The following is a 27,929-nucleotide window of genomic DNA, read 5'->3' on the forward strand; positions in this document are numbered from 1 at the left end:
ATCTGGACGTGGTGACTCTGGTTCTACCTGGGCATCATCGGGACATGGTTACTCTATTCCCCACTCGGACTGATCTGATCTTGGTAACTCTGGTCCGGACTTTGGCCTCTTCTGTACCAAGTGACTCTGGCTCCACCTGGGCCACACATGTAATTGGTGATCTGATCCTAAGCATGGCCTCACCTGACCTGGTGACTGTGGTTCCCATCGGGAACTCACCTGGACTTCATGTCTCTGGTACCACCTGGGTCTCACCAGGACCTGGTGTCTCTGGTACCCATCTGGGTAGCATCAGGATATGGTTACACTGTTCACTAACAGTGACCCAGGCGGACCCATCAACTCTGGTCTTCACCTGGGCCACTCCTGCACATGGTGACACTGGTTCCCACCTGGGTCTCACCTGGACATGGTGAGTCGGATCCCCACCTGGGCCTCACCTGTCACTGCTGATTCTCGTTCCCACATGGAATCATGTGGACTTGGTGGCTGCAGTGTTTCTAGCTTCTCATGTACCTCGTGACTCTGGTCCCCACCACGGCCTCACCGGGACCTGGTAAGTGTGGTTGCCACCTGCATCTCACCTGGACCTTGTGATTCTGGTCTGCACCTGAGACAAACCTGGAGTTGGTGACTATGGTCCCAATCTGGGCTTCACCTGGATTTGGGGACTCCAGTCCCCATCTGGGCCTCACCTGGCCCTGCTGACCATGGTCCTCAACTGGGCAAAATTGGGACCCAGAGACTGTGTTCCACATCTGGAACTCACCGGGAACATGTGACTCTGGTCCCACTCTGGGTCTCACCGTGCCCTAGTGACTGTGAACACCACTTTGGCCTGACTTGGACCTGCTGACCCTGGTTGCCACCTGCGCCTGACCTCGAACTGTTGACTGTGGTTCTTTCAAGGGCCTCCCCTGGACCTGGTGATCCTGGTCCCCACCTGGGCCTCACCTATACGTGGTGAGCCTTGTCACTACCGGGGACTCACCTGGACCTGGTTACAGTGTTACACACCAGGGCCTCAAGTAGACCTGTTGACCATGGTCCCCAAGCCGGCCTCACATGGACCTGTTGCCTCTGACCCCCACCGGGGCCTCACGTGTACCTGGTAACTCTGGTCCTCACCTGGGCCTCATCTGGATCTACTGACTCTGGTCCCCACCTGGGCTTCACCTGGATCTGGTGACTGGTCCCCATCTGGGCTTCACCTGGATCTGGTGACTCTCGTCCCCACCTGGAACTCTCCTGGACCTGGTGACTCTCTTTCCAACATGGATCTCACCTGGATCTGGTGACTCTGGTCCTCAGTTTGGCCTCACCTGGACCTGGTGTCTCTCGTCCCCACTTTGACCTAACTCAGAACTGCTGAATCTTGCCCCACCTAGGCCGCACCCAGACCTGGTGACTCTTGTCCCCAGCTATGCCTCAATTCGACCTGATGAATCGGGTCCTCACGTGGGCCTCACATGGACCTTGTACTCAGCTGAATAGAGTGGCTCTAGTTCCCACAAGGGGCTCACCTGATACTGGTGACTGTGGTCTTATCTATGCCTCACCAGGACCTAGTGATTCTGTTCCCCATCTGGGCCTGCATGGCCCTAGTGACTCTGGTCCTCACCCAGGCATCACTGGGACCTGTAAACTATATTCCACACCTGGGCCTCACTTTGACCAGGGACCTCTGGTCCCATTCTGGGCCTCAAACTAAACTGGTTACTCTGGTTCCCCCTCTGGGCCTCACCCTTACCTGGTGTCTCTGGTCACCCCTTGGGCTTCAATAGGGCCTGGTGAATCTGGTCCTTAGCAGGTCCGCACCTGATCTGGTGATTGGTCGACACCTGGGTCTCACCTGGACTTGGTGAATCCTGTTGCCACCTGCGCCTCACCTGGACCTTGTGACTGTCGTCCCACCTGGACCTCACCTGGATCTGGTGGCTCTGGTTCCCTTATGGGGCTCTCCTGAACCTGGTCCATGTTGTCTCCATCTGGCCTCACCTGGAACACAATCACTCTGATCCATATTTGGGCCTCTCCTGGACCTGATGACGCTGGTCCTTTCCTGGGCATCACTGGGACCTGGATACTCTCTTATATACCTGGGCCTCACCTGGACCTGGTGACTGTGGTCCCACCTGGGCCTCACCTGGACGAGGTGACTGGTTCCCACAGGGATCTCACCTGTACCTGGTGACTCAGGTCCTCATATGAGCATCATGGGACCTGGTTTCTCAGTTCCACATCGGGGCCTCACCTGGACCTAGTGATTCTCCTCCCCCTCTGGGTCTCACCGTGACTTGGTGACTCTGGTCACCCCTAGATATCACCAGAAGCGGGTGAATCTGGTCCACCTCTGGGACTCTCCCGGAGCAGGGGACACTGGTCCTCAGCTGGGCCTAAACAGGACCTGGTGAATCTACTCCTCACTTAGGCCTCGTCTGGACCTTGTGACTCTTTTCCCACCTGGCATCAATGGGACATGGTTACTCTGTTCCCCACCTGGGCCTCACCTGGACATGATAACTTTGGTCCACACTGTGGCCTCAAATGATCCTGATGAAACTGGTCCCCCCATCTAGGCTTCAATCTGGATCTGGTGACTGTGGTCCCCACCTGGGTCTCACCTGGACCTGGTGACTCTCGTTCCCACATGAACCACACCTGGACCTGGTGACTGTGGTTTTCTTGTAGACGCACATTTACCTGGTGACTCCGGTCCCCACTAGGGCCTCACCTGGATCTGGTGACTCTGACCTGCAGGTTGGCCTCACCTGGACCTGGTGAGTGGGGTTGCCATGTGGGCCTCACCCATACCTGTTGACTCAGGTCCACACGTGGGCCTCTTGGACCTGGTGAATCTGGTCCTTTCCTGGTCCTCTCCAAGACCCGGGGACTCTGGTCAACACCTGGGCCTCACCTGGATCTGGTGAATCTGGTCCCCATCTGGGCCTCACCCAGTCCTGGTGACTTTGTTCCCCACCTGGACCTGATTGCTGTGGACTCTTTTTTGCCTCACCTGGAACTGGTGACTCTGATTCTATCTGCGCGTCACCCAGACCTGGTGACTCTGGTCCACACCTGGGCATCATTGGTACCTGGTGACTCTGTTCTACACCTGAGCCTCACCTGGACATGCTGACTCTGGAACCACTCTGGGCCTCACCCTGCCCTGGTGACTCTGGTCCCCATCTGGATGTCACCTGGACCAGGGAATTCTTGTACCCCTCTAGGCCTCAACCAGTTCTGGTGACCCTGGTCCTCAACTGGGCCTCACCTGGACCTAGTGAATATGCTCCATCTGGGACTCATTTGGACCTGGTGACTCTGGTCCCTACCTGGGCATCATAGGGATATGGTTCCAATGCATGGCCTGCAGGTTGGCCTCACCTGGACCTGGTAACTCTGATCCCTACCTGGGCATCATCGGTACATGGTTCCACTGCATGGCCTGCAGGTTGGCCTCACCTGGACCTGGTGAGTGGGGTTGCCAATTGTGCCTCACCCATACCTGGTGACACAGGTCCCCACGTGGGCCTCAATTGGACCTGGTGAATCTGGTCCTTATGGTCCTCACCCGGACCTGGTAATCCTGGTCACCACCTGGGAATCTCCTGGACCTGGTGAATCTGGTCCCCATCTGGGCCTCACCCAGTCCTGGTGACTTTGTTCCCCACATGGACCTGATTGCTGTGGACGCCTTCTTGGCCTCAACTGGGACTGATGACTCTGATCCTAACTGGGCCTCACCCAGATCTGGTGACTCTGGTCCTCAACTGTGGACCATTAACGTGTATACTGTTCCACACCTGAGCCTCACCTGGACATGATGACTCTGGATCCCCTCTAGGCCTCACCCTGACATGGTGACTCTGGTCCCCATCTGGATGTCACTTAGACCAGCTGAATCTTGTACCCCTCTAGGCCTCAACTAGACCTGGTGACTCTGGTCCTTAACTGGGCCTCACCGGGACCTAGAGTATATGCTCCCCACCTGCGCCTCATCTGGACCTGGTGACTCTGGTTCTACCTGGTCATCATCGGGACATGGTTACTGTATTCCCCACTGGGACTGACCTGATCCTGGTAACTCTGGTCCTGACTTTGGCCTCTTCTGTACCAGGTGACTCTGGCTCCACCTGGGCCTCATCTGTAACTGGTGACTCTGATCCTAAGCATGGCCTCACCTGACTTTCTGACTGTGGTTCCCATCGGGACCTCACCTGGACCTCATGTCTCTAGTCGCACCTGGGCCTCACCAGGACCTGGTGTCTCTGGTACCCACCTGGGTAGCATCAGGATATGGTTACACTGTTCACTAACAGTGACCCAGCCGGACCTATTAACTCTGGCCTTCACCTGTGCCACACCTGGATGTGGTGACACTGGTTCCCACCTGGGTCTCACCTGGACATTGTGAATTGGATCCCCACCTGGGCCTCACTTGTAACTGGTGATTCTCGTTCCCACATGGACACCATGTCGACCTGGTGGCTGCAGTGTTTCTAGCTTCTCATGTACCTCGTGACTCTGGTCCCCACCAGGACCTCATCGGGACCTGGTGAGTGTGGTTGCAACCTGCACCTCACCTGGACCTGGTGATTCTGGTCTGCACCTGAGACTACCCTGGATCTGGTGACTGTGGTCCCCACCTGGGCTTCACCTGGATTTGGGGACTCCGGTCCACATCTGGGCCTATACTGGTCCTGTTGACCATGGTCCTCACTGGGCAAAATTGGGACCCGGTGACTGAGTTCCACAACTGGACATCACTGGACCAGGTGACTCTGGTCCCCCTCTGGGTCTCACCGTGCCCTAGTGACTGTGAACCCCACCTTGGCCTGACTTGGACCTGCTGACCCTGGTTGCCACCTGCGCCTGACCTCATACTGTTGACTCTGGTTCTCTCAAGGGCCTCCCCTGTACCTGGTGATCCTGGTCAGCAACGGGGCCCCACCTGAACGTGGTGACCCTAGTCACCACGGGGGACTCACCAGGACCTGCTTACTGTGTTCCACACCTGGGCCTCAAGTAGAACTGTTGACCATGGTCCCCAAGGCGGTCTCACATAGACCTATTTCCTCTGATCCCCACCGGGGCCTCACGTGTACCTGGTAACTCTGGTCCTCACCTGGGCCTCATCTGGACCTAGTGACTCTGGTCCCCACCTGGGCTTCACCTGGATCTGGAGACTCTGGTCCCCACCTGGACCTCACCTGGATCTGGTGACTCTGGTCCTCAGTTTGGCCTCACCTGGACCTGGTTTCTCTCGTCCCCACTTTGACCTAACTCAGAACTGCTGAATCTTGACCCACATAGGCCGCACCCAGACCTGGTGACACTTGTCCCTAGCTTTGCCTCAATTCGACCTGATGAATCTGCTCCTCACGTGGGCCTCACATGGACCTGGGACTCAGCTGGATAGAGTGGCTCTGGTTCCCACAAGGGGCTCACATGATACTGGTGACTGTGGTCCCACCTGGGCCTCACCTGGACGAGGTGACTGGTTCCCACAGGGACCTCACCTGGACCTGGTGACTCAGGTCCTCATATGGGCATCATGGGACCTGGTTTCTCAGTTCCACATCGGGACCTCACCTGGACCTAGTGATTCTCGTCCCATTATGGTCCTCACCCTGACGTGGTGACTCTGATCCCCACCTGGATATCACCAGACCCGGGAGACTCTGGTCCCCCTCTGGGACTCACCCGGAGCTGGGGACACTGGTCCTCAACTGGGCATCAACAATACCTGGTGAATCTGCTCCTCACTTAGGCCTCGTCTGGACCTTGTGACTCTTTTCCCACCTGGCATCAACGGGACATGGTTAGTCTGTTCCCCACCTGGGCCTCACCTGGACATGATAACTTTGCTCCACATTTTGGCCTCAACTAGTCCTGATGACTCTGGTCCCCTGACCTAGGCGTCAATCTGGACATGATTGCTGTGGACTCCTTCTTAGCCTCAACTGGAACTGGTGAATCTGATCCAGATTGAGCATCCCCAATCTGGGCCTCACCTGACCCTGTCAACCATGGTCCTCAACTGGGAAAATTGGGACCAGGTGACTGTGTTCCACCCCTGGACCTCACCTGGACCAGGTGACTCTGGCCCCCTTCTGGGTCTCACCGTGCCCTAGTGACTGTGAACCCCACTTTGGCCTGACTTGGACCTGCTGACCCTGGTTGACACCTGCGCCTGACCTCGAACTGTTGACTCTGGTTCATTCAAGGGCTTCCCCTGTTCCTGGTGATCTTGGTCCCCCCCTGGGTCTCAACTGGACGTGGTGACCCTTGTCACCACCGGGGACTCACCTGGACCTGGTTACTGTGTTCCACACCTGGGCCTCAAGTAGTCCTGTTGACCATGGTACCGAAGCCTGCCTCATATGGACCTGTTTCCTCTGATTCCCACCGGGGCATCACGTGTACCTGGTAACACTGGTCCTCACTTGGGCCTCATCTGGACCTAGTGACTCTGGTCCCCACCTTGGCTTCACCTGATTCTGGTGACTCTGGTCCTCAGTTTGGCCTCAGCTGTACCTAGTGACTCAGGTCCTCATTTGGTCATTATGGGACCTTTTTTCTCAGTTCCACATCGGGGCCTCACCTGAAACTAGTGATTCTCGTCCCCCTCTGGGCCTCACGCTGACGTGGTGAGTCTTATCCCCACCTGGATATCACCAGAACCGGGTGACTCTGGTCCCCCTCTGGGGCTCACCCAGAGCTGGGGACACTGGTGTTCAACTGGGCCTCAACAAGACATGGTGAATCTAGTCCTCACTTAGGCCTCATCTGTACCTTGTGACTCTTATCCCACCTGGCATCAATGGGACATGGTTACTCTGTTCCCCACCTAGACATCACCTGGACATGATAACTATGCTCCACACTTTGGCCTCAACTTGTCCTCAACAATTTGTTCCCCCCACCTAGGCCTCAATCTGGACCTGGAGACTATGGTCCCCACCTGAGTCTCACCTGGACCTGGTGACTCTCGTTCCCACATGAACCACACCTGGACCTGGTGACTGTGGTTTTCTTGTAGACGCACATTTACCTGGTGACTCCGGTCCCCACTAGGGCCTCACCTGGATCTGGTGACTCTGGCCTGCAAGTTGGCCTCACCTGGACTTGGTGAGTGGGGTTGCCACCTGGGCCTCACCCATACCTGGTGACTCAGTTTCACACGTGGGCCTCTTGGACCTGGTGAATCTGGTCCTTACCTGGTCCTCTCCCAGACCCGAGGACTCTGGTCACCACCTCGCCTCACCTGAACCTGGTGAATCTGGTCCCCATATGGGCCTCACCCAGTCCTGGTGACGTTGTTCCCCACCTGGACCTGATTGCTGTGGACTCTCTCTTGGCCTCACCTGGAACTGGTGACTCTGATCCTATCTGAGCGTCACCAAGACCTGGTGACTCTGGTCCTCACCTGGGCATCATTGGTACCTGGTGACTCTGTTCCACACCTGAGCCTCACCTGGACATGATGACTCTGGAACCTCTCTGGGCCTCACCCTGACCTGGTGACTCTGGTCCCCATCTGGATGTCAACTGGACCAGGTGATTCTTGTACCCCTCTAATACTCAACCAGATCTGGTGACTCTGGTCCTCAACTGGGCCTCACCTGGACCTAGTGAATATGCTCCAACTGGGCCTCATTTGGACCTGGTGACTCTGGTCCCATCCTGGGCATCATCGGGACATGGTTCAGCTGCATGGCCTTCAGGTTGGCCTCACCTGGACCTGGTAACTCTGGTCCCTACCTGGGCATCATCGGGACATGGTTCCTCTACATAGCCTGCAGGTTGGCCTTACCTGGACCTGGTGAGTGGGGTTGGCACCTGGGCCTCACCCATACATTGGGACACAGGTCCCCCGTGGGCCCAGTATGACCTGGTGAATCTCGTCCTTACCTGGTCCTCACCCGTACCTGGTAACCCTGATCACCACCTGGGAATCACCTGGACCTGGTGAATCTGGTCCCCATCTGGGCCTCACCCAGTCCTGGTGACTTTGTTCCCCTCTGGACCTGATTGCTATGGACTCGTTCTTGGCCTCAACTGGAAGTGGTGACTCTGATCCTCCCTGGGCCTCACTCAGATCTTGTGACTCTGGTCCTCACCTGTGGACCATTATGACCTGGATACTCTGTTCCACACCTGAGCCTCACCTGGACATGATGACTCTGGATCCCCTCTGGGCCTCACCCTGACATGGTGACTCTGGTCCCCATCTGGATGACACCTAGACCAGGTGAATCTATTACCCCTCTAGGGCTCAAATAGTCCTGGTGACACTGGTCCTCAACTGGGTGTCACCGAGACCTAGTGAATATGCTCCCCACCTGCGCCTCATCTGGACCTGGTGACGCTGGGTCTACCTGGGCATCATCGGGACATGGTTACTCTGTTTCCCAATGGGACTGCCTGATCCTGGTAACTCTGGTCCTTACTTTGGCCTCTTCTGTACCAGGTGACTCTGGCTCCACCTGGGCCTCACCTGTAACTGGTGACTCTGATCCTAAGCATGGCCTCTCCTGACCTGGTGACTGTGGTTCCCATCGGGACCTCACCTGGACCTCATGTCTTTGGTCCCACCTGGGCACACCAGGACCTGGTGTCTCTGGTACCCACCTGGGTAGCATCAGGATATGGTTACACTGTTCACTAACAGTGACCCAGCCGGACCTATTAACTCTGGTCTTCACCTGGGCCACATCTGGACATGGTGACACTCGTTCCCACCTGGGTCTCACCTGGACATGGTGAGTCAGATACCCACCTGATCCTAACCTATAACTGTTGATTCTTGTTCCCACATGGACATCATGTGAAACTGGTGGCTGCGGTGTTTCTAGTTTGTCATGTACCTTGTGACACTGGTCCCCACCAGGGCCTCACCGGGACCTGGTGAGTGTGGTTGCCACCTGCAACTCACCTGGACCTGGTGATTCTGGTCTGCACCTGAGACTACCCTGGATCTGGTGACTGTGTTCCGCACCTGGTCTTCACCTGGATTTGGGGACTCTCGTCCCCATGTGAGCCTCACCTGGCCTTGTTGACCATGGTACTCAACTGGGCAAGATTGGGACGCGGTGACTGTGTTCCACAACTGGACCTCACCTGGACCACGTGACTCTGGTGCCCCTCTGGGTCTCACCATTCCCTAGTGACTGTGAACCCCACTTTCCCCTGACTTAGACCTGCTGACCCTGGTTGAAACCTGCGCCTGAACTCGAACTGTTGACTCTGGTTCTTTCAAGGGCTTCCCCTGTACCTGGTGATCCTGGTCCGAACCTGGGCCTCACCTGGAAGTGGTGACTCTTGTCACCATGGGGACTCACCTGGACCTGCTTACTGTGTTCCACACCTGGGCGTCAAGTAGACCTGTTGACCATGGTCCCCAAGCCGGCCTCACATGGACCTGTTGCCTCTGATCCCCACCGGGGCCTCACGTGTACCTTGTAACTCTGGTCCACACCTGGGCCTCATCTGGACCCAGAGACTCTGGTCCCCACCTGGGCTTCACCTGGATCTGGAGACTCTGGTCCCCACCTGGGCTTCACCTGGATCTGGAGACTCTGGTCCCCATCTGGACTTCACCTGGATCTGGTGACTCTGGTCTCAATCTGGACCTCTCCTGGACTTGGTGTCTCTCTTGCCCACTTTGACCTAACTCAGAACTGCTGAATCTTGCCCCACCTATTACGCACCCAGACCTGGTGACACTTGTCCCTAGCTATTCCTCAATTCGACCTGATGAATCTGGTCCTCACGTGGACCTCCAATTTACCTGGGACTCAGCTGGAATAAGTGGCTCTGGTTCCCACAAGGGGCTCACCTGATACTGCTGAATGTGGTCTTATTCTATGCCTCACCAGAACCTCGTGATTCTGTTCCCCATCTGGGCCTGCATGGCCTTAGTGACTCTGGTCCTCACTCAGGCATCATTGGGACCTGGATACTCTATTCCACACCTGGGCCTCACTTTTACCAGGAACCGCTGGTCCCATTCTGGGCCTCAAACTAAACTGGTTACTCTGGCTCCCCCTCTTAACCTCACCCTTACCTGGTGACTCTGGTCACCCCTTGGGCCTCCCCTGGGCCTGGTGACACTGGCCTGCAGGTTGGCCTCACCTGGACTTGATTAGTGGGATGCCACCTGGGCCTCACCCATACCTGGTGACTCAGGTCCCCACATGGGCCTCTTGGACCTGGTGAATCTGGCCCTTACCTGGACTTCTCCCAGACCAGGGGAATCCGGTCACAACATGGGCCTTATCTGGACCTGGTGAATATGGTCCCCATCTGGGCCTAACCCAGTCCTGGTGACTCTGTTCCCCAACTGGACCTGATTGCTCTGGACTCTTTCTTGCCCTCACCGTGAACTGGTGACTCTGATCCGATCTGTGCGTCACCCAGACCTGGTGACTCTCGTCCTCACCTGGGCATCATTGGTACCTGGTTACTCTGTTCCACACCTGAGCCTCACCTGGACATGATGTCTCTGGGACCTCTCTGGGCCTCACGCTGACCTGGTGATGTGGTCCCCATCTGGATGTCACCTGGACCAGGTGATTCTGGAACCCCTCTAGGCCTCAACCAGATCTGGTGACTCTTGTCCTCAACTGGGCCTCACCTGGAATTAGTGAATATGCTCCATCTGGGCCTCATTTGGACCTGGTGACTCTGGTCACTCACTGGGCATCATCTGGAAATGGTTCCACTGCATGGCCTGCTGGTTTGCCTCACCTGGACCTGGTAACTCTGGTCCCTACCTGGGCATCATCGGGACATCTTGACCTGGTGAGTGGGGTTCCCACCTGGAACTTACCCATGCCTGGTGACACAGGTCCCCACGTGGGCCTCACTTGGACCTGGTGAATGTGGTCCTTACCTAGTCCTCACCCGGAACTGGTAAATCTGGTCACCACCTGGGCATCACCTAGTCCTGATGACTTTGTTCCCCACCTGGACCTGATTTCTGTGGACACCTCTTGGCCTCACCTGGATGTGGTAACTCTGATCCCAACTGGGCCTCTCCCAGATCTGGTGACTCTGGTCCTCACCTGGGCCTCATCTGGACCTAGTGACTCTGGTCCCCACCTGGGCTTCACCTGGATCTGGTGACTCTGGTCCCCACCTGGATTTCACCTGGACCTGGTGACTCTGGTCCATACCTGAACCTCTCCTGGACCTGGTGACTCACTTTCCAACATGGACCTCACTTGGATCTGGTGACTATGGTCCTCAGTTTGGCCTCACCTGGACCTGGTGTCTCTCGTCCCCACTTTGACCTAACTCAGAACTGCTGATCTTGCCCCACCTAGGCCGCACGCAGACATGGTGACTCTTGTCCCCAGCTATGCCTCAATTCGACCTGATGAATCTGGTCCTCACGTGGGCCTCCATGGACCTGGGACTCAGCTGGATAGAGTGGCTCTGGTTCCCACAAGGGGCTTACCTGATACTGCTGACTGTGGTATTATTCTATGCCTCACCAGGACCTAGTGATTCTGTTCCTCATCTGGGCCTGCATGGCCCTAGTAACTCTTTTCCTCACCCAGGCATCATTGGGATCTGGATACTCTATTCCACATCTGCGCCTCACTTTCACCAGGGACCTAGGGTCCCATTCTGGGCCTCAAACTAACCTGGTTACTCTGGTTCCCCCTCTGGGCCTCACCCCTACCTGGTGACTCTGGTCACCCCTTGGGCTTCACTTGGGCCTCGTGAATCTGGTCCTTAGCTGTTCCGCCCCTGGATCTGGTGAACGGTCGCTACCTGGGCCTCACCTGGACTTGGTGAAACCCTTTGCCACCTGCGCCTCCCCTGGAGCTTGTGACTGTGGTCCCACCCAGACCTCACCTGGATCTGGTGGCTCTGGTTCCCATATGGGGCTCTCCTGGACCTGGTTCCTGTGGTCTCCATCTGGCCTCATCTGGAACACAATGACTCTGAACCATATTTGGGCCTCTTCTGGACCTCTTGACTATGGTCCTTACTTGGGCTCATTGGGACCTGGATACTCTCTTATATACCTGGGCCTCACCTGGACCTGTTGAATGTGGTCCCACCTGGGCCTCACCTGGACGAGGTGACTGGTTCCCACAGGGACCTCACCTGGACCTGATGACTCAGGTCTTCATATGGGCATCTTGGGACCTGGTTTCTCAGTTCCACATCGGGGCCTCTCCTGGACCTAGTGATTCTCGTCCCCTCTGGGCCTCACCCTGACGTGGTGACTCTGGTCCCCACCTGGATATCACCAGGACCGGGTGACTCTGGTCCCCCTCTTGGACTCACCCGGGGCTGGCGACACTTGTCCTCAGCTGGGCCTCAACAGGACCTGGTGAATCTACTCCTCACTTAGTCCTCGTCTGGACCTTGTGACTCTTTTCCCACCTAGCATCAATGGGACATGGTTACTCTGTTTCCCACCTTGGTCTCACCTGGACATGATAACTTTGCTCCACACTTTGGCCTCAACAAGTCCTGATGACTCTGGTCCCCCTACCTAGTCCTCAATCTGGACCTGGTGACTGAGGTCCCCACCTGGGTCTCACCTGGACCTGGTGATTCTCGTTCCCACATGAACCACACCTGGACCTGGTGACTGTGGTTTTCTTGTAGACTCACATTTACCTGGTGACTCCGGTCCCCACTAGGGCCTCACCTGGATCTGGTGACTCTGGCCTGCAGGTTGGCCTCACCTGGACCTGGTGACTGGGTTGCCACTAGGGCCTCACCCATACCTGGTGACTCAGGTCCCCACGTGAGCCTCTTGGACCTGGTGAATCTGGTCCTTACCTGTTCCTCTCCCAGACCCGATGACTCTGGTCACCACCTGGGCCTCACCTGGACCTGGTGAATCTGGTCCCAATCTGGGCCTCACCCATTCTTGGTGACTTTGTTCCACACCTTGCCCTGATTGCTGTGGATTCTTTCTTGGCCTCACCTGGAACTGGTGACTCTGATCCTATCTGCGCGTCACCCAGACCTGTTTACTCTGGTCCTCACCTGGGCATCATTCGTACCTGGTGACTTTGTTCCACACCTGAGCCTCACCTGTACATGATGACTCTGGAACTTCTCTCGGCCTCACCCTGACCTGGTGACTCTGGTCCCCATTAGGACGTAACCTGGACTGGGTGATTCTGTTTCCCATCTAGGCCTCAAGCAGATCTGGTGATTCTGGTCTTCAACTGGGCCTCACGTGGACTTAGTGAATATGCTCCATCTTGGCCTCATTTGGACCTGGTGACTCGGGTCCCTACCTGGGCTTCATCGGGACATGGTTCCGCGCATCGCCTGCAGGATGGCCTCACCTGAAACTGGTGAGTGGGATTGCCACCTGTGGCTCACCCATACCTGGTGACTCAGGTCCCCACGTGGGCCTCTAGGACCTGGTGAATCTGGTCCTTACCTCATCTTCTCCCAACCTGGGCACTCTGGTCATCATCTGGGCCTCACCTGGAGAAGGGGAACTGGTCCCCATCTGGGCCTCACCCAGTCCTGGTTACTTTGTTCCCCACCGGGAACTGATTGCTGTGGACTCTTTCTTTGCCTCACCTGCAACTGGTGACTCTGATCCTATCTGCGCTTCACCCAGACCTGTTGACTCTGGTCCTCATTTGGGCATCTTGGTACCTGGTGACTCAGTTCCACACCTGAGCCTAACCTGGACATGATGACTCTAGAACCTCTCTGGGCCTCACCCTGTCCTGGTGACTCTGGTCCCCATCTGGATGTCACCTGGACCAGGTGATTTTGGTACCCCTCTTTGCCTCAACCAGATCTAGTGACTCTGGTCCTCAACTGGGCCTCACCTGGACCTAGTGAATATGCTCCATCTGGGCCTCATTTGGACATGGTGACTCTGGGCCCTCCCTCGGCATCATCGGTACATGGTTCTACTGCATGGCCTGCAGGTTGGCATCACCTGGACCTGGTAACTCTGGTTCCTACATGGGCATCATCGGGACACGGTTCCTCTGCATGGCACGAAAGATGGCCTCTCCTGGACCTGGTGAGTGTGGTTGCCACCTGTGCCTCACCGGTACCTGGGGACACAGGCCCCTGGTCAGCCTCTTGGACCTGGTGAATCTGGTCCTTACCTGGTCGTCTCCCATACCCGGGGTCTCTGGTCATCCCCTGGGCCTCACCTGGACCTGGTCAATCTGGTCCCCATCTGGGCATCGCCCAGTCCTGGTGACTTTGTTCCCAACCTGGATGATTGCTGTGGACTATTTCTTGGCCTCACCTTGAACTGGTGACTCTGATCCTATCTGCGCATTACCCAGACCTGGTGACTCTGGTCCTCACCTGGGCATCTTTGGTACCTGGTGACACTGTTCCACACCTGAGCCTCACCTGGACATGTTGACTCTGGAACATCTCTGGGCCTCATCCTGACCTGGTGATTCTGGTCCCCATCAGGATGTCACCTGGAGCAGGTGATTCTGGTACCCCTCTAGGCCTCAACCAGGTCTTGTGACTCTGGTACTCCACTGCACCTCACCTGGACCTAGTAAATATGCTCCATCTGGGTCTCATTGGACCTGGTGATTCTGATCCCAACCTCGGCATCATCGGGACATGGTTTCACTGCATGGCCTGCAGGTTGGCCTCACCGGGACCTGCTGAGTGGGGTGGCCACCTGGGCCTCACCCATACCTGGTGAAACAGGTCCCCACGTGGGCCTCTTGGACCTGGTGAATCTGGTCCTTACCTGGTCCTCTTCCAGACCCGGGGACTCTGGTCACCACCTGGGCATCACCTGGACCTGGTGAATCTGCTCCCCATTTTGGCCTCACCCAGTCCTGGTGACGTCGTTCCACACGTGGACCTGATTGCTGTGGACCCTTTCTTGGCCTCACCTGGAATGGTGACTCTGATCCTATCTGCGCGTCACCCAGACCTGGTGACTCTGGTCCTCACCTGAGCATCATTGGGACCTGGTGACTCTGTTCCACACCTGAGCCTCACCAGGACATGATGACTCTGGAACCTCTCTGGGCCTCACCCTGACCTGGTGAGGCTGGTCCCCATCTGGATGTCACCTGGACCAGGTGATTCTGTACCCCGATAGTCCTCAACCAGATCTGGTGACTCTGGTCTTCAATTGGGCCTCAACTGGATCTAGTGAATATGCTCCATTTGGGCCTCATTTGCACCTGGTGACTCTGGTCCCTACCTGGGCATCATCGGGACATGGTTCCACAGCATGGGCTGCAGGTTGGCCTCACCTGGACATGGTAAGTCCTGTCCCTACATGGGCATCATCGGGACATTGTTTCTCTGCATGGCCTGCAGGTGGCCTCACCTGAACCTGTTGAGAGGGGTTCCCACCTGGGCCTCACCCATACCTGGTGACTCAGGTTCCTACGTGGGACTCACTTGGACCTTGTGAATCTGGTCCTTACCTGGTGCTCACCCGGAACTGGTAACTCTGGTCACCACCTGGGAATCACCTGGACCTGGTGAATCTGGTCCCCATCTGGGCCTCACCCAGTCCTGGTGACTTTGTTCCCCACCTGGACCTGATTGCTCTGGACTCCTTCTTGGCCTCACCTAGAACTGGTGACTCTGATCCTAACTGGGCCTCACCCAGATCTGGTGACTCTGCTCCTCACCTGTGGACCATTATGACCTGGATACTCTGTTCCACAACTTACCGCACCTGGACATGATGACTCTGGATCCCCTCTGGGCCACAGCCTGACATGGTGACTCTGGTCCCCATCTGGATGTCACCTAGACCAGGTGAATCTGGTACCCCTCTAGGCCTCAACCAGCCCGGGGGAATCTGGTCCTCAACTGGGCCTCACCGGGACCTAGTGAATTTGCTCCCCACAGGCGCCTCATCTGGACATGGTGACTCGGGTTCTACTTGGGCATCATCGGGACATGGTTACTCTATTCCCCACTGGGACTGACCTGATCCTGGTAACTCTGGTCCTGATTTTGGCAACTTCTGTACCAGGTGACTCTGGCTCCACCTGGGCCTAACCTGTAACTGGTGACTCTGATCCTAAGCATGGCCTCACCTGACCTGGTGACTTTGTTGCCCATCGGGACTTCAACGGGACCTCATGACTCTGCTCCCACCTGGGCCTCACCAGGACCTGGTGGCTCTGGTACCCATCTGGGTAGCATCAGGATATGGTTACACTGTTCTCTAACAGTGAACCACCTGGACCTATTAACTCTGGTCTTCCCCTGGGCCACACCTGGACATGGTGACACTGGTGCCCACCTGGGTCTCACCTGGACATGGTGAGTCGGATCCCCACCTGGTCCTCACCTGTAACTGGTGATTCTCGTTCCCACATGGACATCATCTGGACCTGGTGGCTGCAGTGTTTCTAGCTTCTTATGTACCTCGTGACTCTGGTCCCCACCAGGGCCTTACAGGGACCTGGTGAGTGTGTTTGCCACCTGCACCTCACCTGGACGTGGTGATTCTGGTCTGCACCTGAGACTACTGTGGATCTGGTGACTGTGGTCCCCACCTGGGCTTCACCTGGATTTGGGGACTCCGGTCCCCATCTGGGCCTCGCCTCGCCCTGTTGACCATGGACCTCAACTGGGCAAAATTGGGACCCGGTCATTGTGTTCCACAACTGGACCTCACCTGGACCAAGTGACTCTGGTCCCCCTCTGGATCTCACCGTGCCCTAGTGACTTTGGACCCCACTTTGGCCTTACTTGGACCTGCTGACCCTGGTTGCCACCTGCGCCACCTCGAACTGTTGACTCTAGTTCTTTCAAGGGCCTCCCCTGGACTTGGTGATACTGGTGCCCTCATGGGCCTCACCGGGACTTGGTGACTCTTCTCACCACAGGGAACTCACGTGGACCTGATTACTGTGTTCCACACCTGGGCCTCAATAGACCTGTTGACCATGGTCCCTGCAGGCCTCACATGTACCTGTTGCCTCTGATCCCCACCGGGGCCTCACGTGTACCTGGTAACACTGGTCCTCACCTAGGTCTCATTTGGACCTCGTGACTCTGGTCCCCACCTGGGCTTCACCTGGATCTGGTGACTCTGGTCCCCACCTGGGCCTCTCCTGGACCTGGTGACTCTCTTTACAACATGGACCTCACCTGGATCTGGTTACTCTGTTCCCCACCTAGGCCTCACCTCCACATGTTAACTTTGCTCCACACTTTGGCATCAACTTGTCCTGATGACTCTGGTCCCCCCACCTAGGCCTCAGTCAGGACCTGGTGACTGTGGTCCCCACCTGGGTCTCACCTGGACCTGGTGACTCTCGTTCCCACATGAACCAGACCAGGACCTGGTGACTGTGGTGTTCTTGTAGACTCACATTTACCTGGTGACTCTGGTCCCCACTAGGGCTTCACCTGGATCTGGAGACTCTGGCCTGCAGGTTGGCCTCACCTGGAATTGGCGAGTGGGTGGCCACTGGGCTTCACCCATACCTGGTGACTCAGGTCCCCACGTGGGCCTCTTGGACCTGGTGAATCTGGTCCTTACCTGGTCCTCTCCCGGAGCTGGGGACTCTGGTCACCACCTGGGACTCACCTGGACCTGGTGAATCTGGTCCCCATCTGGGTCTCACCCAGTCCTGTTGATTTATTCGCCACCTGGACCTGATTGCTGTGGACTCTTTCTTGGCCTCACCTGGAACTGGTGACTCTGATTCTATCTGCGCTTCACCCAGACCTGGTGACTCTGGGACTCACCTTGGCATCGTTGGTACCTGGTGACTCTGTTCCACACCTGAGCCTCACCTGGACATTATGACTCTTGAAAATCTCTGGGCCTCACCCTGACCTGGTGACTCTGGTCCCCATCTGGATGTCACCTGGACCAGGTGATTCTGGTACCGCTCTAGGCCTCAACCAGATCTGGGGACTCTGGACCTCAATGGGCCTCACCTGGACCTAGTGAATATGCTCCATCTGGGCCTCATTTGGACCTGGTGACTCTGGTCACTACCTGGGCATCATCGGGACATGTTTCCACTGCATGGCCTGAAGGTTGGCTTCACCTGGATCTGGTAATTCTGGTCCCAAACAGGGCATCATCGTGACATGGTTCCTCTGCATGGCCTGCAGTTTGGCCTCACCTGGACCTGGGGAGTGGGGTTGTCACCTAGGTCTCACCCATAACTGGTGACACAGGTCCCCACGTGGGCCTCACGTGGACCTGTTGAATCTTGTCCTTACCTGGTCCTCACCTGGACCTGGTAAGTCTGGTCACCACCTGGAAGTCACCTGGACCTGGTGAATCTGGTCCCCATCTGGGCCTCCCCCAGTCCTGGTGAATTTGTTGCCCACCTGGACCTGATTGATGTGGACTCCTTCTTGGCCTCACCGGGAACTTGTGACTCTGATCCTAACTTAGCCTCACCCAGATCTGGTGACTCTGGTCTCACCTGAGGACCATTATGATCTGGATACTCGGTTCCACACCTGAGCCTCACCTGGACATGATGACTCTTAATCCCCTCTGGGCCTCACCCTGACATGGTGACTCTGGTCCCCATCTGGATGTCACCTAGACCAGGTGAATGTGGTATCCCTCTAGGTCTCAACTAGACCTGGCGACTCTGGTTCTCAACTGGGCCTCAGCGGGACCTAGTAAACATGCTCCCCACCTGCGCCTCATCTGGACCTGGTGACTCTGGTTCTACCTGGGCATCATCGGGACACGGTTACTCTATTCCCACTGGGACTGACCTGATCCTGGTAACTCTGGTCTTGACTTTGGCCTATTCTGTACCAGGTGACTCTGGCTCGACCTGGGTCTCACCTGTATCTGGTGACTCTGATCCTAAGCATGGCCTCACCTGAACTGTTGACTGTGGTTCCCATCGGAATCTCACCTGGACCTCATGTCTCTGGTCCGACCTGGGCCTCACCAGGACCTGGTGTCTCTGGTACCAACCTGGGTAGCATCAGGATATGGTTACACTCTTCACTAACAGTGACCCAGCCGGACCTATTAACTCTGCTCTTCACCTGGGCCACACCTGGACATGGTGATTCTGGTCTGCACCTGAGACTTCCCTGGATTTGGTGAATGTGGTCCCCACCTGGGCTTCACCTTGACATGGGGTCTCCGGTCCCCATCTGGGCCTCACCTGGCCCTGTTGACCATGGTCCTCAACTGAGCAAAATTGGTACCCGGTGACTGTGTTCCACAACTGGACCTCACCTGGACCAGGTGACTCTGGTCCCCCTCTGGGTGTCACCGTGCCCTAGTGACTGTGAACCCCACTTTGGCCTGACATGGACCTGCTGACCCTGGTTGCCACCTGCGCCTGGCCTCGAAATGTTGACTCTGGTTCTTGCCAGGTCCTCCCCTGGACCTGGTGATCCTGGTCCCCACCTGGCACACACCTGGACGTGGTGACTCTTGTCACCACCAGGGACTCACCTGGACCTGCTTACTGTATTCCACACCTGGGTCTCAAGTAGATCTGTTGACCATGGTTCCCAAGCCGGCGTCACATGGACCTGTTGCCTCTGATCATCACCGGTGCCTCACGTGTACCTGGTAACTCTGGTCCTCACCTGGGCCTCATCTGGACCTAGTGACTCTGGTCCCCAACTGGGCTTCACCTGGATCTGGTGACTCTGGTCCCCACCTGGACTTCACCTGGATCTGGTGACTCTGGTCCCCACCTGGACCTCTCCCGGACCTGGTGACTCTCTTTCCAACATGGACCTCACCTGGATCTTGTAACTCTGGTCCTCAGTTTGGCCTCACCTGGACCTGGTGTATCTCGTCCCCACTTTGACCTAACTCAGAACTGTTGAATCATGCCCCACCTAGACCGCACCCAGACCTGGTGACTCTTGTCCCCAGCTATGCCTCAATTCGACCTGATGAATCTGGTTTTCAAGTGGGTCTCACATGGACCTGGGACACAGCTGCATAGAGTGGCTCTGGTTCCCACACGGGCTCAACTGATACTGGTGACTGCGTCACCAGGACCTAGTGATTCTGTTCCCCATCTGGGCGTCCATGGCCCTAGTGACTCTGGTCCTCACCCAGGCATCATTGGGACCTGGATACTCTATTCCACACCTGAGCCCTACCAGGACATGATGACTCTGGATCCCCTCTGGGCCTCACCCTGACATGGTGACTCTGGTCCTCATCTGGATGTCACCTAGACCAGTTGAATCTGGTACCCCTCTAGGCCTCAACTAGACCTGGTGACTCTGTTCCTCAACAGGCCCTCACAGGGACCTAGTGAACATGCTCCATACCTGCGCCTCATCTGGACCTGGCGACTCTGGTTCTACCTGGGCATCATCGGGACATGGTTACTGTATTCCCCACTGGGACTGACCTGATCCTGGTAACTCTCGTCCTGACTTTGGCCTCGTCTGTACCAAGTGACTCTGGCACCACCTGGGCCTCACATTTATCTGGTGACACTGATTCTAAGCATGACCTCACCTGACCTGGTGACTGTGGTTCCCATCAGGACCTCACCTGGACCTCATGTCTCAGGTTCCACCTGGGCCTCACCGAGACCTGGGGTCTCTGGTACCGAACTGGGTAGCATCAGGATATGGTTACCCTGTTCACTATCAGTGACCAAGCCGGATCTATTAACTCTGGTCTTCACATGGGCCACACCTGGACATGGTGACACTGGTTCCCACCTGGGACCTTGTGACTGTGGTCCCACCAGGACCTCACCTGGATCTGGTGGCTCTGCTTCCCATATGGGGCTCTCCTGGACCTGATTCCTGTGGTCTCCATCAGGCATCACCTGGAACAAAATGACTGTGGTCCATATTTGAGCCTCTCCTGGACTGTTGACTCTGGTCCTTACCTGGGCATCATTGCGACCTGGATACTCTCTTATATACCTGGGCCTCACCTGGACCTGGTGACAGTGGTCCCACCTGGGCCTCTCCTGGACGAGGTGACTGATTCCCACAGGGACCTCACCTTGACCTGCTGACTCAGGTCCTCATATGGGTATCATGGGACCTGGTTTCAGTTCCACATCGGGACCTCACCTGGAGCTAGTGATTCTCGTCCCCCTCTGGGCCTCACCCTGACGTGGTGACTCTGGTCCCCACCTGGATATCACCGGAACCGTGTGACTCTGGTCCCCCTCTGGGACCCACCCAGAGCTGGGGACACTTGTCCTCAACTGGGCCTCACCTGAACCTGGTGAATCTGGTCCCCATCTGGGCCTCACCCAGTCCTGGTGACTTTGTTCCCCACCTGGACCTGATTGCTGTGGACTCCTTCTTGGCCTCACCTGGAACTGGTGACTGTGAACTTATCTGCGCGTCACCCAGATCTGGTGACTCTGGTCCTCACCTGGGCATCATTGGTACCTGGTGACTCTGTTCCTCACCTGAGCCTCACCTGGACATGATGACTCTGGAACCCCTCTGGGCCTCTCCCTGACCTGGTGACTCTAGTCCCTACCTGGGCATCATTGGGACATCGTTCCACTGCATGGCCTGCAGGTTGGCCTCACCTGGATGTGGTGACTCTCGTCCTTACCTGGGTATCATCGGGACATTGTTCCTCTGCATGGCCTGCAGGTTGGCCTCACCTGGACCTGGGGAGTGCCTTTCCACCTGGCCTCACCAATACCTGGTGACTCAGGTCCCCACGTGGGCCTCATTTGGACCTGTTGAATCTGGTCCTTACCTGGTCGTCACCCGGAACTGGTAAGTCTGTTCACCACCTGGGAATAACCTGGACCTGGTGAATCTGGTCCCCATCCGGGGCTCACCCAGTCCTGGTGACTTTGTTCCCAACCTGGACCTGATTGCTGTGGACTCCTTCTTGGCCTCACCTGGAACTGGTGACTCTGATCCTAAGTGGGCCTCACCCAGATCTGGTGACTCTGGTCCTCACCTGTGGACCATTATGATCTGGATACTCTGTTCCACACCTGAGCCTCACCTTGACATGATTACACTGGATCCCCTCTGGACCTCACCCTGACATGGTGACTCTGGTTCCCATGTGGATGTCACCTAGACCAGGTGCATCTGGTACCCCTCTAGGCCTCAAGTAGACCTGGTGACTGTGGTCCTCAACTGGGCCTCACAGGGACCTAGTGGATATGCTCCCTTCCTGCGCCTCATCTGGACCTGGTGACTCTGGTTCTACCTGGACATCATTGGGACCGGGATACTCTCTTATATACCTGGGCCTCACCTGGACCTGATGACTGTGGTCCCACCTGGGCCTCACGTGGACCTGGTGAATCTGGTCCCCATTTGGGCCTCAAACAGTCCTGGTTACTTTGTTGCCCACCTAGACCTGATTGCTGTGGACACCTTCTTGGCCTCACCTGGACCTGGTGACTCTGATCCTAACTGGGTCTCACCCAGATCTGGTGACTCAGGTCCTCACCTGAGGACCATTATGATCTGGATACTCGGTTCCACACCTGAGCCTCACCTGGACATGATGACTCTGGATCCCCTCTGGGCCTCACCCTGACATGGTGACTCTGGTCCCCATCTGGATGTCACCTAGACCAGGTGAATCTGGTACCCCTCTAGGCCTCAACTAGACGGGGGAATCTGGTCCTGAACTGGGCCTCACCGGGACCTAGTGAATATACTCCCCACCTGCGCCTCATCTGGACGTGTTGACGGGTTCTACCAGGGCATCATCGGGACTTGGTTACTCTATTCCCCACTGGGACTGACCTGATCCTGGTAACTCTGGTCCTGATTTTGGCGTCTTCTCTACCGGGTGACTCTGGCTCCACCTGGGCGTCATCTGTAACTGATGACTCTGATCCTAAGCATGGCCTCACCTGACCTGGTGACTGTGGTTCCCATCGGGTCCTCACCTGGACCTCATGTCTCTGCTCCCACCTGGGCCTCACCAGGACCGGGTGTCTGTGGTACCCACTTGGGTAGCATCAGGATACGGTTGCACTGTTCACTAACAGGGACCCAGCCGAACCTATTAACTCTGGTCTTCACCTGGGCCACACCTGGACATGGTGACACTGGTTCCCACTTGGGTCTCACCTGGACATGTTGAGTCGGATCCCCGCCTGGTCCTCAACTGTAACAGGTGATTCTCGTTCCCATATGGACATCATGTGGACCTGGTAGCTGCAGTGTTTCTAGCTTCTCATGTACCTCGTGACTCTGGTCCACACCAGGGCCTCACCGGGACCTGGTGAGTGTGGTAGCCACCTGCACCTAACCTGGACCTGGTGATTCTAGTCTGAACCTGAGACTACTCTGGATCTGGTGACTGTGGTCCCCACCTCGGCTTCACCTGGATTTGGGGACTCCGATGTCCATCTGGGCCTCACCTGGCCCTGTTGACCATGGTCCACAACTGGGCAAAATTGGGACCCGGTGACTGGGTTCCACAACTGGACGTCACCTGGACCAGGTGACTCTGGTCCCCCTCTGGGTCTTACCGTGCCCTAGTGACTGTGAACCCCACTTTGGCCTGACTTGCACCAGTTTACCCTGGTTGCCACCTGCGCCTGACCTTGAACTGTTGACTCTGGTTTTTTCAAGGGCGTCCCCTGGACATGGTGATCCTGGTGCCCACATGGACCTCACCTGGACCTGGTGACTCTTGTCACCACAGGGAACTCATCGGGATTGCTTACTGTGTTCCACACCTGGGCCTCAAGTAGACCTGTTGACCATGGTCCCCAAGCCGGTCTCACATGGACCTGTTCCCTCTGATCCCCACCGGGGTTTCACGTGTACCTGGGAAGTCTGGTCCACACCTGGGCCTCATCTGGACCTAGTGACTCTGGTCCCCACCTGGGCTTCACCTGGATCTGGTGACTCTGGTCCACACCTGGACTTCACCTGGATCTGGTGACTCTGGTCCCCACCTGGTCCTCCCGTGGACCTGGTGACTCTCTTTCCAACATGGACCTCACCTGGATCTGGTGACTCTGGTTCTCAGTTTGGCCTCACCTGGACCTGGCATCTCTCGTCCCCACTTTGACCTAACTCAGAACTGCTGAATCTTGCCCCACCAAGGCTGCACACAGACCTGGTGACTCTTGTCCCCAGCTATGCCTCAATTCGACCTGATGAATCTGGTCCTCAAGTGAGCCTCACATGGACCTGGGACTCAGCTGGATAGAGTGGCTCTGGTTTCGGTAAGGGGCTCAAATGATACTGCTGACCGTGGTCTTATTCTATGCCTCAACAGGACCTAGTGATTCTGTTCCCCATCTGGGCCTGCATGGCCCTAGTCACTCTGGTCCTCACCCAGGCATCATTGGGACCTGGATACTCTATTCCACACCTGTGCCTCACTCTGACCAGGGACCTCTGGTCCCATTCTGGGCCACAAACTAAACTGGTTACTCTGGTTCCCCCTCGGGGCCTCACCCTTACCTGGTGACTCTGGTCACCCCATGGGCTTCATTTGGGCCTGGTGAATCTGGTCCTTAGATTGTCCTCACTTGGATCTGGTGACAGCTCACCACCTGGGCCTCACCTGGACATGTTGAATCCTGTTGCCTCCTGCGCCTCACCTGGACCTTGTGACTGTGGTCCCACCTGGTCCTCACCTGGATCTGGTGGCTCTGTTTCCCATATGGGGCTCTCCTGGACCTGGTTCCTGTGGTCTCCATCAGACCTCACCTGGAACACAATGACTCTGATCCATATTTGAACACCTCCTGAACCTGTTGACTCTGGTCCTTACCTGGGCATCGTTGGGACCTGGATACTCTCTTATATACATGGGCCTCACCTGGACCTGGTGACTGTGGTCCCACCTGGGCCTCACCTGGACGAAGTGACTGATTCCCACAGGGACCTCACCTGGACCTGGTGACTCAAGTCCTCATATGGGCATCATGGGACCTGGTTTCAGTTCCACATCGGGGCCTCTCCTGGACCTAGTGATTCCCGTCCCCCTCTGGGCCTCACCCTGACGTGGTGACTCTGGTCCCACTCTGGGACTCACCCGGAGCTGGGGACACTGGTCCTCAACTGGGCCTCAGCAGGACCTGGTGAATCTACTCCTCACTTAGGCCTCGACTGGACCTGTGACTCTTTTCCCACCTAGCATCAATGGGACATGGTTACTCTGTTCCCCACTTGGGCCTCACCTGGACATGATAACTTTGCTCCACACTTTGGCCTCAACTGGTCCTGATGATTCTGGACCCACCACCTAGGCCTCAATCTGGACCTGGTGACTGTGGTCCCCACCTGGGTCTCACCTGGTCCTGGTGACTCTCGTTCCCAAATGAATCACACCTGGACCTGGTGACTGTGGTGTTCTTGTAGACTCAATTTTACTTGGTGACTCCGGTCCCCACTAAGGCCTCACCTGGAACACGTGACTCTGGCCTGCAGGTTGGCCTCACCTGGACCTGGTGAGTGGGGTTGCCACCTGGGCCTCACCCATACCTGGTGACGCATGTCCCCACGTGGGCCTCTTGGACCTGGTGAATCTGGTCCTTACCTGGTCCTGTCCCAGACCCGGGGACTCTGGTCACCACCTGGGCCTCACCTGGACCTGGTGAATCTGGTCCCCATCTGGGTCTCACCCAGTCCTGGTGACTTTGTTCCCCACCTGGACCTGATTGCTGTGGACGCTTTCTTGGCCTCACCTGGAACTGGTGACTCTGATCCTATTGTGCGTCTCCCAGATCTGGTGACTCTGGTCCTCACCTGGGCATCATTGACACCTGGTAACTCTGTTCCACACCTGAGCCTCACCGGAACATGATGGCTCTGGAACCTCTCTGGGACTCACTCTGACCTGGTGACTCTGGTCCCCATCTGGATGTCACCTGCACCAGGTGATTTGGTACCCCCTCTAGGGCTCAAGGTGCTCTGGTGACTCTGGTCCTCAACTGGGCCTCACCTGGACCTAGTGAATATACCCCATCTGGGCCTCATTTGGACCTGGTGACTCTAGTCCCTACCTGGGCATCATCGGGATATGGTACCACGGCATGGCCTGCAGGTTGGCCTCACCTGGACCTGGTGAGTGTGGTTGTCCTCAACTGGGCAAAATTGGGACCCGGTGACTGTGTTCCACAAGTGGCCTCACCTGGACCAAGTGACTCTGGTCCCCCTCTGGGTGTCACCGTGTCCTAGTGACTGTGAACCCCACTTTGGCCTGACTTGGACCTGCTGACACTGGTTGCCACCTGCGCCTGACCTCGAACTGTTGCCTCTGGTTCTTTCAAGGGCCTCCCCTGGACCTGGTGATCCTGGTCCCCACCTGGGCCTCACCTGGACGTGGTGACACTTGTCACCACCGGGGACTCACCGGGACCTGCTTATTGTGTTCCACACCTGGTCCTCAAGTAGACCTGTTGACCATGGTCCCGAAGCCAGCCTCACATGGACCTGTTGCCTCTGATACCCACCGGGGCCTCACGAGTACCTGGTAACTCTGGTCCTCACCTGGGCCTCATCTGGACCTAGTGACTCTGGTCCCCACCTGGACTTCACCTGGATCTGGTGACTCTGGTCCACCCCAGGACCTCTCCTGGACCTGGTGACTCCTTTCCAACATGGACCTCATGTGGATCTGGTGACTCTGGTCCTCAGTTTGGCCTCACCTGGACTTGGTGTCTCTCGTCCCCACTTTGACCTAACTCAGAACTGCTGAATCTTGCCCCACCTAGGCCGCACCCAACCTGGTGACTCTTGTCCCCAGCTATGCCTCAATTCGACCTGATGAATCTGGTCCTCACGTGTGCCTCACATGGACCTGGGACTCAGCTGGATAGAGTGGCTCTGGTTCCCACAAAGGGCACACCTGATACTGCTGACTGTGGTCTTATTCTATACCTCACCAGGCCGTAGTGATTCTGTTCCCCATCTGGGCCTGCATGGCCCTAGTGCCTCTGGTACTCACCCAGGCAACATTGGGTGATGGACCCAATGATCCTCACCCTGGATACTCTATTCCACACCTGGGCCTCACTTTGACCAGGGACTTCTGGTCCCATTCTGGGCCTCAAACTAAACTGGTTACTCTGCTTCCATTCTGGGCCTCACCCTTACCTGGTGACTCTGCTCACCCCTTGGGCTTCACTAGGGTCTGGTTAATCTGGTCCTTAGCTGGTCCGCACCGGGATCTGGTGACTGGTCGCCACCTGGGCCTCACCTGGACTTGGTGAATCCTGTTGCCACCTGTGCCTCACCTGGACCTTGTGACTGTGGTCCCACCTGGACCTCACCTGGATTGGTGGCTCTGGTTCCCATATGGGGCTCTCCTGGACCTGGTTCCTGTGGTCTCCAACTGGCCTCACTTGGAACACAATGACTCTGAACAATATTTGGGCCTCTCTTGTACCTGTTGACTCTGGTCCTTACTTGGGCATCACTGGGACCTGGATACTCTGTTATATACCTGGGCCTCACCAGGACCGGTGACTGTGGTCCCACCTGAACCTCACCTGGACGAGGAGACTGGTTCCCACAGGGAGCTAACCTGGACCTGGTGACTCAGGTCCTCATATGGGCATCATGGGACCTGGTTTCTCACTTCCACATTGGGGCCTCACTTGGACCTAGTGATTCTCGTCCCACTCTGGACCTCAACCTGATGTGGTGAGTCTGGTCCCCACCTGGATATCACCAGAACCGGGTGACTCTGGTCCCCTTCTGGGACTCACCCGGAGCTGGGGACACTATTCCTCAACTGGGCCTCAACAAGACCTGGTGAATCTACTCCTCACTAAGGCCTCGTCTGGACCTGTGACTCTTTTCCCACCTGGCATCAATGGGACATGGTTACTCTGTTCCCCACCTGGGCCTCACCTGGACATGATAACTTTGCTCCGCACTTTGTCCTCAACTGGTCCTGATGATCTCGTCCCCCCACCTAGGCCTCAATCTGGACCTGGTGACAGTGGTCCCCACCTGAGTCTCACCTGGCCCTGGTGACTCTTGTTCCCACATGAACCACACCTGGACCTGGTGGC

The sequence above is a fragment of the Canis aureus genome, chromosome 23 (genome assembly GCF_053574225.1).
Source record: "Canis aureus isolate CA01 chromosome 23, VMU_Caureus_v.1.0, whole genome shotgun sequence".
Lineage (NCBI taxonomy): Eukaryota > Metazoa > Chordata > Mammalia > Carnivora > Canidae > Canis > Canis aureus.